Here is a 14,461-nt window from a genome sequence, read left to right as displayed (position 1 = left end):
TTTGTGCAGTTTGTTTTCTTCTCCAGGGTACATCAGCGCCCAAAAAATGCTAAAAATACACCATTGTTAAATAAGAATAATTGAATAGACAATATTTCATCAAGTAAATTAATCACTGTATACATTTTTATTTTATTTAAGAGGTTGATACTTTCAGATGCAATTGTAGGAAAAAATACAGAAAATAGCAGGGTGATAAATTCACTTAATTTTAAACTGTAGTTCTAGTTGATTATGGTGTCATCAAATATTTTGATTTTTAATTATCAATACCTGATCATTACATTTATAAAAATACAAATCACAGCTCTCCATTTCACAATTTTAAGATTTAAATGGTTTTAAAACACTACTACTACTACTACTACTACTACTACTACTACTACTACTAATAATAATAATAATAATAATACAGTTAAAATGATTTAAGATTTCGCTATTTACAACATAGTTAACAGAGTTCGCTAATTGCATGCTAAGAATGTGTTAACTATCCATTGAACCATAATTATCTACCAAATCTGTGCCTGACTGTCCGCATTACTCCTCCGAGGCATTTGTAATAGAAATTTGAATAGGTGGCTCAGACACAATGTAAATGTTTCATTTTGTCTTGCTGTAATGCGATTAACGTTTCGTACTTTTGAAGCGTGCCTTTGTTGAGTCTGAAGTACTCTGATGGATTTAGCTAATCCTACTTCAGTAAGGCTTCCCTGGGCAATCACATCATTTGAGCCTCAACTGCATTTCTACTAACAGGTAGAGCTGGTCTCCTGCCAAGATCTTTATTTGCATTGTAATATGTAATGATCATTCTATAAACAGTCGTTTATCATTCTCGAAATAGCCACATAGATGGATAGCCTTTCATGTGAACTGTTCTTGTAATGTCGCCTATGGCCTGGACATCATAAAACTGCTGCCTGGCCACAAACAGACCAACGTGTTAAAATGCAGACTTAATCCTCTTCCATAAAAACAGTTTTACAGACTTCAGATTGGTCGCCTCATTAAGACTGTAAACAAGCATACAGACCTGTCACAATTTCTGTGGTTTGTCATTGGTCTTTCAAGAGGGGAACTGCTGTTGATCCAAAGAAGGTACAAACGCTCTTAGTCATGCTGAATAGTATGCACTCCATGACGGCAACTGAAATTTGGTGGATGCATTGTTACAGAAATGCAAAAATATACTTTTCAAAGGCTTAACAGTGGCTAGGTTTTAAGTCGCTAGTCTACTTTTGTTTGCAATGTTATGAATAGTTGTTAACCTTTTGTCAGAGGATGCCAAAATGTACACTCTAAAGTCAACAGGGATGCCAATACACATATGCCCCCGCTAGTGACAGCTTGTCTTTTTTAAATACTATTCCAAAATATGTATTAAACAAATAATACATTTCAATAGACAGATGTGTAGGAAAGAAAAAATATATCCGGATCAAATAATAAACGAAGTAGCCGTCACAAACATTATTTCATAATGCAGAAGATAAAAAGGACACATTTGCAATACATTCATTATTCACGATCCCAGAGTATAGGCTTATATATCAGGGGTATGGATCATGTGCTTATGTGAGTTCATGCCTTTTTGTAAACTAAATAAAAAACTGCTACTGATGATGAAAACCTACATATGTCCTGTGTTTTTCTAAAAATATATAAATCACAATTAGTATTTATTTAACTTTCTTTCGTTTGTGACTGCAGGCCGCCTTGTATAATAATGTTTCTATGTTGCTCTATTGGAGATTATAATCCATTCATTTTCCACTGGGGATGTTCAATTGAATAAAGTAAAGATATTTGTTGGTAATCTAAGTTAATAGGTCGTGTGAAGGTTGTCTCTTATTGTATAAGAGACGTCATCGTGTGCAGTTTAGATGAGTTTTCATGGTAGTTAAACGTAACAAAACTAAACAAATGTATGTCATGTGAAAATTGCACCACCAGCATTAAGCGTCCTGAAATGTTGTTGGTAATGAAGAATGTATAAATACTTATACTACTGTTAACGGGATTATATTTATACACAAGATAAGAGGTATAGGATTATTTGGAAATGCTGTTCTGTGTTTGACTAGTTTCTCATATGTGATTTATAATGATTTTAAAAACTACCCAAGTTGGTTATCCACATTAAACCAGACTGTAATAATTATCTTGGTTGTTGAACTTCATCTCACCACAGTGAACAGTTGAAAAAGCACTTGGACGAAGTTTGAGACCTGAAGCTAAACCCTCTAGGCCTCAAGAACTCTACCAGCTGATGATTAAGTGTGCCAGTTGATGTAATCAACTAAAAGACAGTCATCTGCCTTCAGCCTGCATTTCTTGTGTTTTGGTTTCCTCGTGTTTCAATGGCGGCCTACACAATAAAAATGTTGGACTCAACATTTATGAAGTTTGCCTTTTTTATAGACGTCTTGTAAAATCAAGAAAACAAAAATATTGTTGTCTCTGTGCCTTCGTACACTTAACCCCAAAAATATAAAATAATGAATATTGAGCATATTGTTCTGTTATATTAGCAGTACAGGCAAAATACTTAATTAAGTTTTACAGGCTGTACTGACCTTGGAGATAGAATTGAGACATTACTCATGTTTTTTAAATACTATGTCTGAAGATTTTTGTAACACAAACCATAACCCCTCATACTATTTAAACTATTAATAAAGCCAGGCCTCTGAAATGACAGTGCTTCACCCTTAGTTTACATTTTCTGTGTTTGGTATCTTACAATATGCAGCCATTAGATCAATTTTAAAATGCATATTACTTCATACGCTCTTGAAAGAGGGATAAGAAGACAAATTATATATCAAGTGTTACTTATGAGGATTATAATGAAGGTACAGCATAGTATTCAAGGAATATATAGGGGCTATTAATCATATGTCTTTGAGATTGTTTGCTTATTTAATTTAGTGCAGACGGCAGATGTCTATATCAAGGGTGTGTCTACTGTCTGCTTTGGATTCACATGAGTTAGGGATCAGCATTTTTTATGAGAAATGTTGTTTTAATGTAATCCCATACAGTCCAGAAATAAAGACGTGTAATCAGTAAGGGATAAGCAGAAAAGCATGTTCATTTACAGTAAAAGAGACGGCAGCAAAAAGACAGAAGGGGACAAATTACAACAGGTTATCAGCCATTTGAAAAAGATTATAGTTTAGTTTCAGAAAGAAAAGCAATGCATTCCTTGCATTGGCTTGTTTTTTCTCTCATTTCTTTATCATGTTTAAACTTGTGATGGCTCTATCGAATATATAAGTGAAACAGAAACAGACCAAAATACATTTTAGACAAAAGTGCTTTAGGTGGTCTTGATTAATTATATTATACATATTAAATACATAATACATACAAATAATTAAAACCTGTATATTTAAATACTCATGTTAATAAATCTCTAAATAGTTTGATGTACATATACACAAATCTTATGTTACAAGATAATTTGTGTACAATGTTAAAATATTTTACTTTTTGTATTATTAACATTAAACTCAATGTTGATCTAAAGGTATCAGCTGTGAAAACAGATTAGTATTAGTTTGTCATTCACACTGCTATATGAGTTTGTTATAGGCATAAATATGTCTGATATCTGTTAGTTGATTTTCACTGTCCTTGAAAGTGGTGAACGCTGCAAAAACAAAATGAGAAACACCACACTTGGCTAATTTTCATATCAACCCCTGCCTTTCCACTTAATTTGCATGACATCGGGTGGACAGCTGGTGGTCTTCTGTAGAATAAACTGAGTCCATGGAAACGCAACATGTCTTTTTCTTTTTTCTGATATGGAATTAAAACACACAGGGGAACTCCACCAATTTAATGAGTCCTGCTCTTGAAAGCTGCAGGAAATGTTTGCATGATCTGCATAATCAAACCTCAAATCCCCCAAATAGTTATCAAATATACTGTATTTCCTCACTTATTGTGATGCCTAACCAATCACCTACCATAGCATAAGGCATACAATAACCACCATAGGTAAATATAAATGTATAAAACTATTGTTATTAAGTTAAAGTCTCACAGTTCAAAGTGTAAGTCCTGCAACAGTTGAACCTTAGAGTGGAATAGTAACATGTAGATCCCAACCTTATCCTCTGATACTAATCTTTCACAATTACAAACCTTTCTTTCCATTTATTATTCAAACTACTGCAGTCTGCAGCTATTGGGTGGTTATAATGACATTTGAAAACGCCAACAAGAATACAACCAAACAATACTAAATCCCCAAATAAACCAAATAAGTAATATGTATAACCAGTTATACATGTTGTGCTGGCACCTGAGACATGGCAGCCATATTTGTATAAAAAGGGTGGAGCATCAAAATAACTTCAGTGTTTAGTGATGATCTGCCAGGAGTTCAATTATGTGCCAGAATATGTTTTAATTCAGTAAAGTTGTGATATTGCTATAGACTTTTTGTTTGCAAAATTGTTCCAGCTTTCTTTGAAGGGGTAATCAACACTGATACAAAATATGATGCCACAATACCAATGTGACATTCATTGCATTGGCACAGTCTGATAAGGACCAAAACAGCTTATCGGTACTGATGCAATGCACTGCTGTGGTACTGTGCTAACACCCAAAGTACAGTAACACACAAAGGAGGTGCAGAATATCAACAACATAAACAAGGTTAACATCCAAATTGAGGATAGGGTTAGAAAATCACTACAGTCACATAATAAATAGAGTAGCAATACACTCACTATATAGTATGTCAGAATGGCATTGCGGCATCTTAAAGGCTTATTTTAAAATGATTAAATTAAATCAGAAAAGCAAGGTTTGAGGTGTTTTTTTTGTATTTTGTATTCATTATTAGGGCTAGCGTTCATTATCCCTTTAATATAAGTGCATTTTGGATATAATACAATAATAATAATACTCATGGAAAAACATACTAGCCTGTAAGCCTTAAGCATAATTTAAAAATACACATACACCAGCTAATTTACTAAAATCCTACCATAGGAGGAAATGTTTCACAAGACACATACCTAAGACACTGATTAATTATTAAAATGCTAAGGGTTCAGTCAGTGTTTTCATTTATTTATGTATGTATTTATGTATTATATGGACTGCTGTAAATCTAATGAGCTATTACCCCATTATCATTTTTTTGTGTATTTTTTGTATTGCTATCTTTTGTTACCTTTTTAAAAGGCTAAAGTAATTACCTACACGTCCATATGCACTCCAAAGAAAGGTGAACTAACCACTGAACTCACACCAGCAGGTGTTATCGTTTATTTTTAATGATAGCGTGCACCATCTTGAAGTTTATTCTGAGGGAAAATAATGTGGCTGCAGCATAATGAGATTGATTTGCTGCCAGGGCATTTCAGTACTGGACTTTGATGTTGTAGGTCTCAAGGTTGTTTTAGTTTTTTTTGTTGTTTTGTTTTTTAATGCCCCTTTACCATGCTCATTAACAGGCTCGAGCAGGTTTACCTCATGCCAGTACACTTGTCTTTGGCATCTGTATTTCATGTTCGAACAAGTGCTCTCCAGTACTGTTAAACAATAAAGCCCTGGTGCTCACGGTCTGCAAAGGGACTTATTGATTATCTTGTCCTTTGTTTGTATACATAGGCATCAAGAATGTTGATCTTCAAACTGTTATCTGTAATGATGGGGCCAAAACTACACATATGTATCAGTATCCAGTGATAGATATATTACTTTCTCTATGGGAGATTGGAAGTTTATAAGCATTGCAGCTTACTTGTTAACATCAGTCATATTTATTGCACTGGGTGATGCGTGAAAGGAATTAATATTCTGACCCAAGGCTTATGGAGCCAGATATGAGCATTAAATTACAAAAACATATGATGTAATAAAAATCAACCATGAACACACTTTGCACTGATTAAAAAAAACAAAAAAACAATAATAAATAAAACATAAATGGGTTGAAACCGAGGGAAAATAAACATTTAATGGTAATAACCCGTTAAATACATGTCTTGTTTATATCCAACTTGTGTGTAAATGTTGCTACTCTTTTTCTGGAATATACACACAGCTTTTGGCACATTAAAATACAATATAATGTGTTCATTGAACCACAATAACCATGTCTCCCAGTTTGCCCTGTATATTGAAGGCAATAATATAATGTCCTTCATTTTTCTTTACCAGTGAAAAAGCATGCTGCATTGAGTTGTGTTTAACTATAGAAACCACAACATGGTGGTAATGGATTTGCAGAATGGAAAATGTAAACTAGCTATTCTTTCTTTAAATATTTATTTAACGAGGTTTTAGCATCACTGAAATGTTGGTGAAAGCACTATAAGCTCTGTAAGGTTCATTTATTTGAATGGCACAACCACATCTCTGTTATTTTTTTTTCCATTCTTCATAACACCAATGCTATCATCAATATCAGTATTGAAATAAATAAAAGCGCGACATCCCAAGTTCAGAATCATTTGGCAACAATTATTGTATGCAATCGAAAAGACGGTTCCAGTGATGCTTAAAAGCCTGATTTGTAATTCCAGGCAATGTGGATAACGAATGCTGTCATTTACTAAAAAATGAACTGGGGCTACCTAGCCCTGAGAATGTTTTCTAGGCTGCGCGTACAGAGTTCTCTTCAGTGGATTCCAACTGGTGTCATCTATGAAAATAGATCCGTACCTAACTGTGAAATTCTATTTTTTTTATTGAAGGCAGGCCCACAGGAGATAGTTGCAGGTAGACAAAGTGTAAAATATTTATAAATTATAATAAATTGATGCAGGCAGTGAAACAGTGAAGCGTGCCCCAAAGTGCACTTATGATACAGTCAGTTAGAAAGCAGAAATACTTTACATTATTCAGAAATGAGGTACAGTGCCACTGAGGTCATACGATTTCCATTCATAGTTTAATGAGAAAGCATATCCTGCACAGAATAGCTCTCTGATATTAACCAGATCATTATACATTGTATCAGTTTTCAGGCTCAGGCTACTATAAAGCCTAGTGTGTGAAAAACTCCAACATCTGTCTTCCTTGTAAGTCTGCTATTTAAAAAAAATAGGAATGAAAAATATCTACTTTTTGTATTGTATGTATCATTAGTTGGATTTGTGGTTTCTGCATTCTATTTCAAACAGGATTTAGCCTGAGTTCCTTAAGGGATTTATTACTGTTCATGTTATGTTTTATCATAATCTGTATTAGATTTACAAAAGACCATGGAGGATTATGATCAAAAATAGAAGGAATTTATGATAGCTTGAGGTGGGGGTTAAAACAGAAGCAGACGACACCTTTAATTTGTCAAAACTAAACATTGAACAGCTGAATAATAGTAAAAATAATAAAAGTCTGGACTCCCTTCCCTTGGACTGACCTTAGGGTTATTGTTTCTGTGTTGATCTTGAAGTTGCATTGGCTATGTCAATACCTTTGAGCTTTATGAATACTTGAATCAGACCCCTTTACAATTCCCCTCTTTGTTGAAGAATAAAGAAAATCAACATCTCATTTAATTTGTGAGGTGTCAGCCATTAATAGTTGATCTTTTTTTTTTTTCCTTTACTGCTGCTCTATTGTTTGGTAACCCCCGTATTTTTCTGTTGTCTGCAAATTTAACACATCTACTTACCAGACCAGAATGTAGATCATTGATTTTAATAAGAACGAGCATTAGGTCTAAAACAGATCCCTGCGGTACTCCTCTATTATCACCACTATGTTGTCTGCATGTTGACCAGTTCCCAGTGGGTGTGCATACATTACCCAGAAATCTTACTTTTGTAAATTTGAGATTTGTGTTAATGATTTATGTTTAATGTTTGATGAAGACATTCAACAAAGCATTAAAAAAAACATGCTGTGCTGGTACCCATTGCCAGTTCTCACAGATCTAACTAATTAGTCAAACATGATCTGCCATATTTTTTTCACATTGTCTAACTCCTAGATTTCTGTTCTATAGATCATTGTATGGTTGAATTGTAACTAATCCTTTAATATTGTCAGCTGTGATACAAGTAAGACAGATTGGTCTGTAATAACCTAGCTCAGTTGACCCGCTTCTTGTGATTGCAACTACACCTCTGTGATGGGTCCAAAACCCCTCTTGAGGCCAAACCACAGCTGGTAGTTCTCTGCTGACTCCAGACCAAGAGGAAAACCATTCTGGCATAATTTCCCTGAAAACCCTTCAATAGCTATCCTTATGTGATGGTATTTGACTGAAAACTCCTGTTGTGTTCTCCTCCACCTACTCTAATTTTAGTGCTAGAAACTTGTGGCTCCGCATAATCGAGTAAGGATGAGGAGAGGCCACAATCAAACACAAATTCTCTGTAATGGGCCCTAATCCAAAACCAAAGCCATCAACGTTTCACCAAACCGAGAGTAAGGCCTGAAGAATTTGGAGGATGCAAAACCAAAACCAGGCTTATATATATATTGCTTTTAACACACAGTTGCTAAAATGCAAGTAGTGCAGCTCAGGTGTCAACTAGATTGGTTGCTCAACACTTTCACTCTCAGTGACAATAATCACCCACGTGTTGCAAATTGAATATCCTCCCAGCTAACTTAGGCTGGATTCTTGGAACTGCCCACTATTCACAATAATAAACTGCTTATCTTTTCTTTTTTTGGCAGAGCCTAGGGTACTGGACTGTAATTCTCCAAAAACGTATTTAAATGTGGCCCTTAATCTAGCTCAATAGTGGCACAAGTGATCTCCAAGAGCCCGGGCACTTTTGCAATCTGGTGTGAAGCTGGGACATGGATGAGCCCCTCCCAGAAAAGTATTCTAAATAGGGCATATTGTATGAACTAATTTATTCATAATACTGTGGTCTCTTTTTTGACATTGCCATACATTTTTTATTAAGAAAGAGAAATCACTACCAGCATGAGGTTTATTGTGGCATAAATACTTTATGGTAGAATGTTCCTTGGTCTGGTTAGAATACAACAGTGGAAAACGAACATCCCCGATAAGGGATACACCAGCGACCACCAGGCCATTGTGTTGCAGACAAAGACTGAAGGCAGTGTTCTCTCCTGGAAGCATAACATTATATTTGCAGTATTTCCAACAAAGCCCTGGAAGATAAATGTTTCTTTGTCTTTGCTACATAATGTCAATGAATTCTTAACACACGGGCAATATTGCTTTAAAAAAGTAATTTTTATACATAATAAAAAATAAAGGTTAAAATAAAGGTAATGTGCCTATAAAACAGCTGGACTGAATCAGTATTACAATTGATACTATTGATACAATTTTCCAGACCAAAAATAAGTATATAGGCTGCCATTATATGTTCAGTATTGAGGAAAATACTTTTTATATAGAAATTAAAATTTTAGTAATTGTTTCAATACTATTTCTCTTTCTTTTAAATATATTGTATAGTTTTATGGAATACAGCTCATTAGATATATGTAGTTATACAATTCTTCTAAACATTGTGAAGAACGATATATATGTGTGGGGGTGGGGGGTGGAGTTTTAAACTGACTAAACTTAGAATGTGAATCATGGACAAAACCACAATTATGACCCACCGCCCAATCGCAAATTAAAAACACAGTAGCTTGAGCGCTACAAAAGGCATGGGTATTCATTTTTCAGGAGTACTATAGTGAAACAGCGCTAATCGAAACACGCTATATCAGGGAAAGTCTGTACTCAGTGGTAGGTTTGCATTAGACAGAAGGAAGAATCTTCTTTGAAACAAAAAGTCGCCATCAAGTATTGCTTTTGCAATTTGTGATTGGTTTGTGGTATTGAATTGGACTTAACAGGAAAAGGAAAAAGGATTAATGTGAGAGACATTTAAAGGAAAGGGCAAACTGTCTCTGCAGCTGGGCAGCTGAAAATACTGTATTCATTTGGTCTAATTTGGCCTGGTATGGTTTTTGAGGTTCCCTTTCCAAGTTCATACCTCTTTTGGTTACTATAATGTATCATAGTTTGGATGAGCAGATGCATTCCTTCATACTTTTGGTTGAATGGAGTCCATACAGTGTATCCATTTTAGCAAGTGCATGCACTGCAATTAGGTAGTGAAACACTTGCACTTGCACTTACCCCAACATATTTGCTCACAAAAGGTATTGGTGGTGAAATCAAAATATACAAAATACATGAACTCAGTTGACTTGCAGCAAAAACACAAATGTAGTCTATCTTTAGTGTTACGTTTGATCATTCATTAAACAGTCTGAAAATCATATAATACTGATATTAAGTAATTGGAAAATATTTTATCATGAAAACATGTTATAGTATTTCAAAACGTATACATTGCAAGTAAGTATTAAAATTGGCATGACATGTCAAGGCAGACATAGTCGAAATACTCGAGTTCAACAGAAACATTGTGGCACGCCAGTAAATTGCTAAACTAATCCCTGCGTTCACTGCATTATTTCCATTCCATTTTCTGAATATCTGGAAATGGACATTATTTCTGACTACTCATAACTGGGCTGGGGTCAAGATCTGGTGATTTACCAGTTAAGAAAGGACTCTTATAAGAAGCTGTGAGCAGATGAATGCAGGGATATTGTGAGAGGGAGGTGAAGACAGACAAAAGTCAGAGTAGAGACCCTTACCCCTTGATCCAACTGCATTGGATCTGCTTCTTATGAAAGCTGTTTTCCCTTGGCAAAGAATGTGGTGCTTTTGTGAGTCTCTGCATACTTAATTGTATACCCAGAATAACAAGAGACCAAATCCATTATTGTTAAAATGTTATCCTTTAATCTGAAAACAAACCTCTGCATTAGCAGTATATTGCTTACTGGGACCTTTGCATAGTGCATGTAAATGATCTATTATTTACAATATTTGATAACAAGGGTATAATACATACCTCTTTAAGTATACCAGTAGATAAAGCACACTGTTCTTTTGAAGTGTTAGTTGATTGGTTTTTTTATGTAGCGACAGATCTTGGAAGTAGCTGCCGTTGTAGAGCTCTCAGTGTCATGTCTCTTACAGTGAGAAGGAGACTTGATCACATCAGAAAGTGAAGTACCCTTATCTCTGCAGTTCACTCTGCCAACCCATGTCAAAGATCTGGGATTTCCCACCATTATATCATTGTGCTTTTGCCATGAAGAATTCATTCAATAGCTTCCAGAATTCAATAAAGATTCTATTTGTTTGTTTGTTTAGCAAAGAAGCAGTTAAAGCATATGTCAATAAGACATTTGATTCAGTTTTGTTAGTTATACATGTTGCTGAAGCACAGATACTAATGTCTATATGCACAACTCTTATCACTATTATAAGAGAGTTTTTAAAATAATTTGTGAAGGAAAGCTAATTGAGGAAAGCTTTATTGGTTCCTTATAGTTCCATGCAATTGCCTGCATAAACTTACAGGGATGACCATGAACAATTATAAAGTTATATAAGTTATAAGGCTATGACCCTGCATGCTTTAGAATTGTTATTATTATTATTATTATTATTATTATTATTATTATTATTATTGCATGTAATATTGCAATATATTGTACCTTTTCATTAGGATAATTGAACATTGTAAGGGTTATTACATTTTTAGGTTCTTTTATGAGCCAATTCACCTTTACAACAGGATTTTTTCAAGCTTAGGGTTAAGATAGAATTACACCGAGGAATAATGAGCCTTTTTGTTGTTTCTCGCAGTCTAAAGCTAAGCTTCCTCCATCCATTTACAAAATGCTACCTCTCATTTACATATATATGAGTCCTAAATAGTTTTTGGGAAAGGATTAGTTCAGCTCCTCTGTGTTCCTGAAGTGCCATTATTCTGTTGTGGATTTATCTGCTCTGATGGATTTAGTACAACTCCCATCTGTTTAACTCTCAAATTAAATAGTGTTTTCTGAAATGTATTACATTTCTTAAAAAAATAAATAAATCCAGGTTAGATTTTTTCCCCCATATGTCACAACTTTCTATCAACAAAACCCTGATTTATAGCAGTGTCTCCGGTCATTATAAGGATACTTTGTTTCATTCAATTCAGTTATTTAATACAATGTTTCAGAAAAGGAGTAGCCTATAATAAATTACCTAAAAGATAAACTTAATGTTTTTCTTTCTTGTTATATATTTATATGTATTATTAATATTAATTTTATATCCTTGGTTTTGTCCATGTGTGCATGGGTTGAGCCTGTCCTTAAATACTGTTAACTCATCTGCGTATAGGAAGCACAGCTGTAAGAGTCTGTGGAAAGAAAACTTCCGTTAGACAAAAAGATATTTTGACCAAAGCAGTCACTACTAGAGCAGATTTTGTTGCGTTTTCAGTTACATTTGAAAATGTGGTTAAAGAGTGGAAGTGTATTTATTTATTTATTTTACTCTTTGTGGAAGTGGAAACTGTCTGGATTACAGTTACTTTGTTCCAAAACCTTTGTGTATTCATAAGGACTGTGGGGGTGCTAGTCTTTGACCAACAGAAGGTAGCATTTGTACCACAGATGTAGTTTAGGAAGTGATCATTTCCAGGTTGATGAAGCTGATGAATTTAGAAATTAGCCAAACAATATTCCAAATAGTATCCATCCAGCTACATTTGAAAGAAAAGTGTCATAAACATACACACAATAATATATTTCACACATAGTATTTAAACAAACATTATAAGCACATTACAAGCAAAGGATTAGGACTGTGTAAGAAGAATACAGTATGTTTATAAATGTTGACCACATTTTAAACAATTTGTATTTGATTAAAATGTATATCAATTTCACTGTAATAACACACTAAAATAATAATGTATAAGACCACTGAATAGCATTTGTTAAGACCCCTAGAAGTATCTGCTATGTTATGCCCACTTATTAGAGTGTTCTCTGTCTATTAAAAGCATACATTAAATCTGTATAGACTTCTTTATCTTATCAAGGCTAAAATGGAGAGAATGCATATGATTGAAGCCTTTTGTTGTATTAGTTATTTGGGACTATGTTGATTACAGTGAAATGAGACTACCCACTGAAGGAGCATTAGTAATTCAGTGTGGGGCAGAGCAGATATATTATCAAACGGATCCTGATCTATATTGCAGTTAATTAACAGTGAAACCTTTAAGTAGTGGATGCACTGAGGTATTTACTCATTAGTTATGTCCACCCCCTTATACAGATGTCTGCAGTAAGGAAGATAAACTCTATGCTAGATAAAAATCCAAATTATGAACTGCTTCCATGTAGACATCTTGCAAACTGATCGTCCTACACGATTGCAGATTCTGAAAGTTATCTCTAGTTAAGCAACTGCCAACAGATGGTCCTGCAACCCGTTTCTTGTGACAGTCATCACCCCTCCAAATCTTGTTTAGTGTAACAGTGTTTTTAGAAACACTTAGTATGGGCTCTATTGTGACCTTGAAAATGGCAGTGGTTTACTGGTGCATTGATAGAACTGCATTTAAAAGAAAACTAATCTGAGTAGTATATGCTTAAAACCAAGTGAACAGATACATATGGTAGTTTCTATGATATTTGACTGTCATAATCATGATATTTATTAACAAAGTAGTATATTTATATTACGGTTTCCTGGCCAGAAGACATATTGTGTCAGCAAAGTCAACCACTTTGCCAAGTCTTTAGTCAAATTAGTATTTTAAATTACACTACAAAGAGTGAGGTCCTCAGACCACACAGAGGCTGGCTAAGAGAAAAAGCAGATGCCGAACCAACCAAAAATGTTGATTAGGGGGAAGTGGAACACAAAACACCAACGACCAGCAAAGGAGTGATGACTTGTGATGCTTTCACAGATAAACAGGGACCCAGAAATGTCATTGCCTTCCGAGACAACTGGAACTGTGTTGCAGGTTGGAACTTTTTTGTTTCCAACTACTGCAGCTTGCCTAGCTTATTGAAAACCAGCTATGGTTGTTTTAGTTTTATTTGTTTTATAATCGTTCTTATTATTACAATAATCTGCATAGTTACAATTTTAAATCTGAACTTTTAATCTTGTATTACAGAATGTTTCCCCTTGAAATGATTTGAAATATACACACTGGTCTATTATTCATAAAATGAATGCAATTAATGTTGAGAAAAGAATAATAAAAATCACATTAAAGAAGACTTTAATTGTGTTAAAAAACATAACTTTTACAAATGGTTTATGGTTTAGTGAGTGTTCTTTCAGTTTAGAGTTGTCAAAGTTGGAAAAATGTATCATGATTATATTCTGAATAAATTACCTGTATCGTCTTAAGTACATTAATGATACAGTTTTTACCTGTAGTAGTGAATCTATATTTAGTGTTAAAGACAGCAGACAATACACCTATTAGGACTGGTACTTATGGTAGTTTGCTTTAAAAATAGGGAATTAATTTGTAATAATGATAAATACTATTTTAGGAATATAAACCTTATAGTCCAGATACAAACACCTAACTGCTGAGACACATAG

The 14,461-nt window shown here is 34.3% G+C and overlaps 1 protein-coding gene across 1 annotated transcript in view; it reads left to right on the top strand.

The window, feature by feature from the left end:
- The window catches only part of sema3ab (sema domain, immunoglobulin domain (Ig), short basic domain, secreted, (semaphorin) 3Ab), a 120,368-nt gene that overhangs the window by 43,626 nt on the left and 62,281 nt on the right, over positions 1-14,461 (top strand). The window lies entirely within an intron of this gene.

Source organism: Amia ocellicauda, chromosome 15, assembly GCF_036373705.1.
Source record: "Amia ocellicauda isolate fAmiCal2 chromosome 15, fAmiCal2.hap1, whole genome shotgun sequence".
NCBI classification, from domain to species: domain Eukaryota; kingdom Metazoa; phylum Chordata; class Actinopteri; order Amiiformes; family Amiidae; genus Amia; species Amia ocellicauda.
This window is presented reverse-complemented; position numbering and strand designations above follow the sequence as displayed.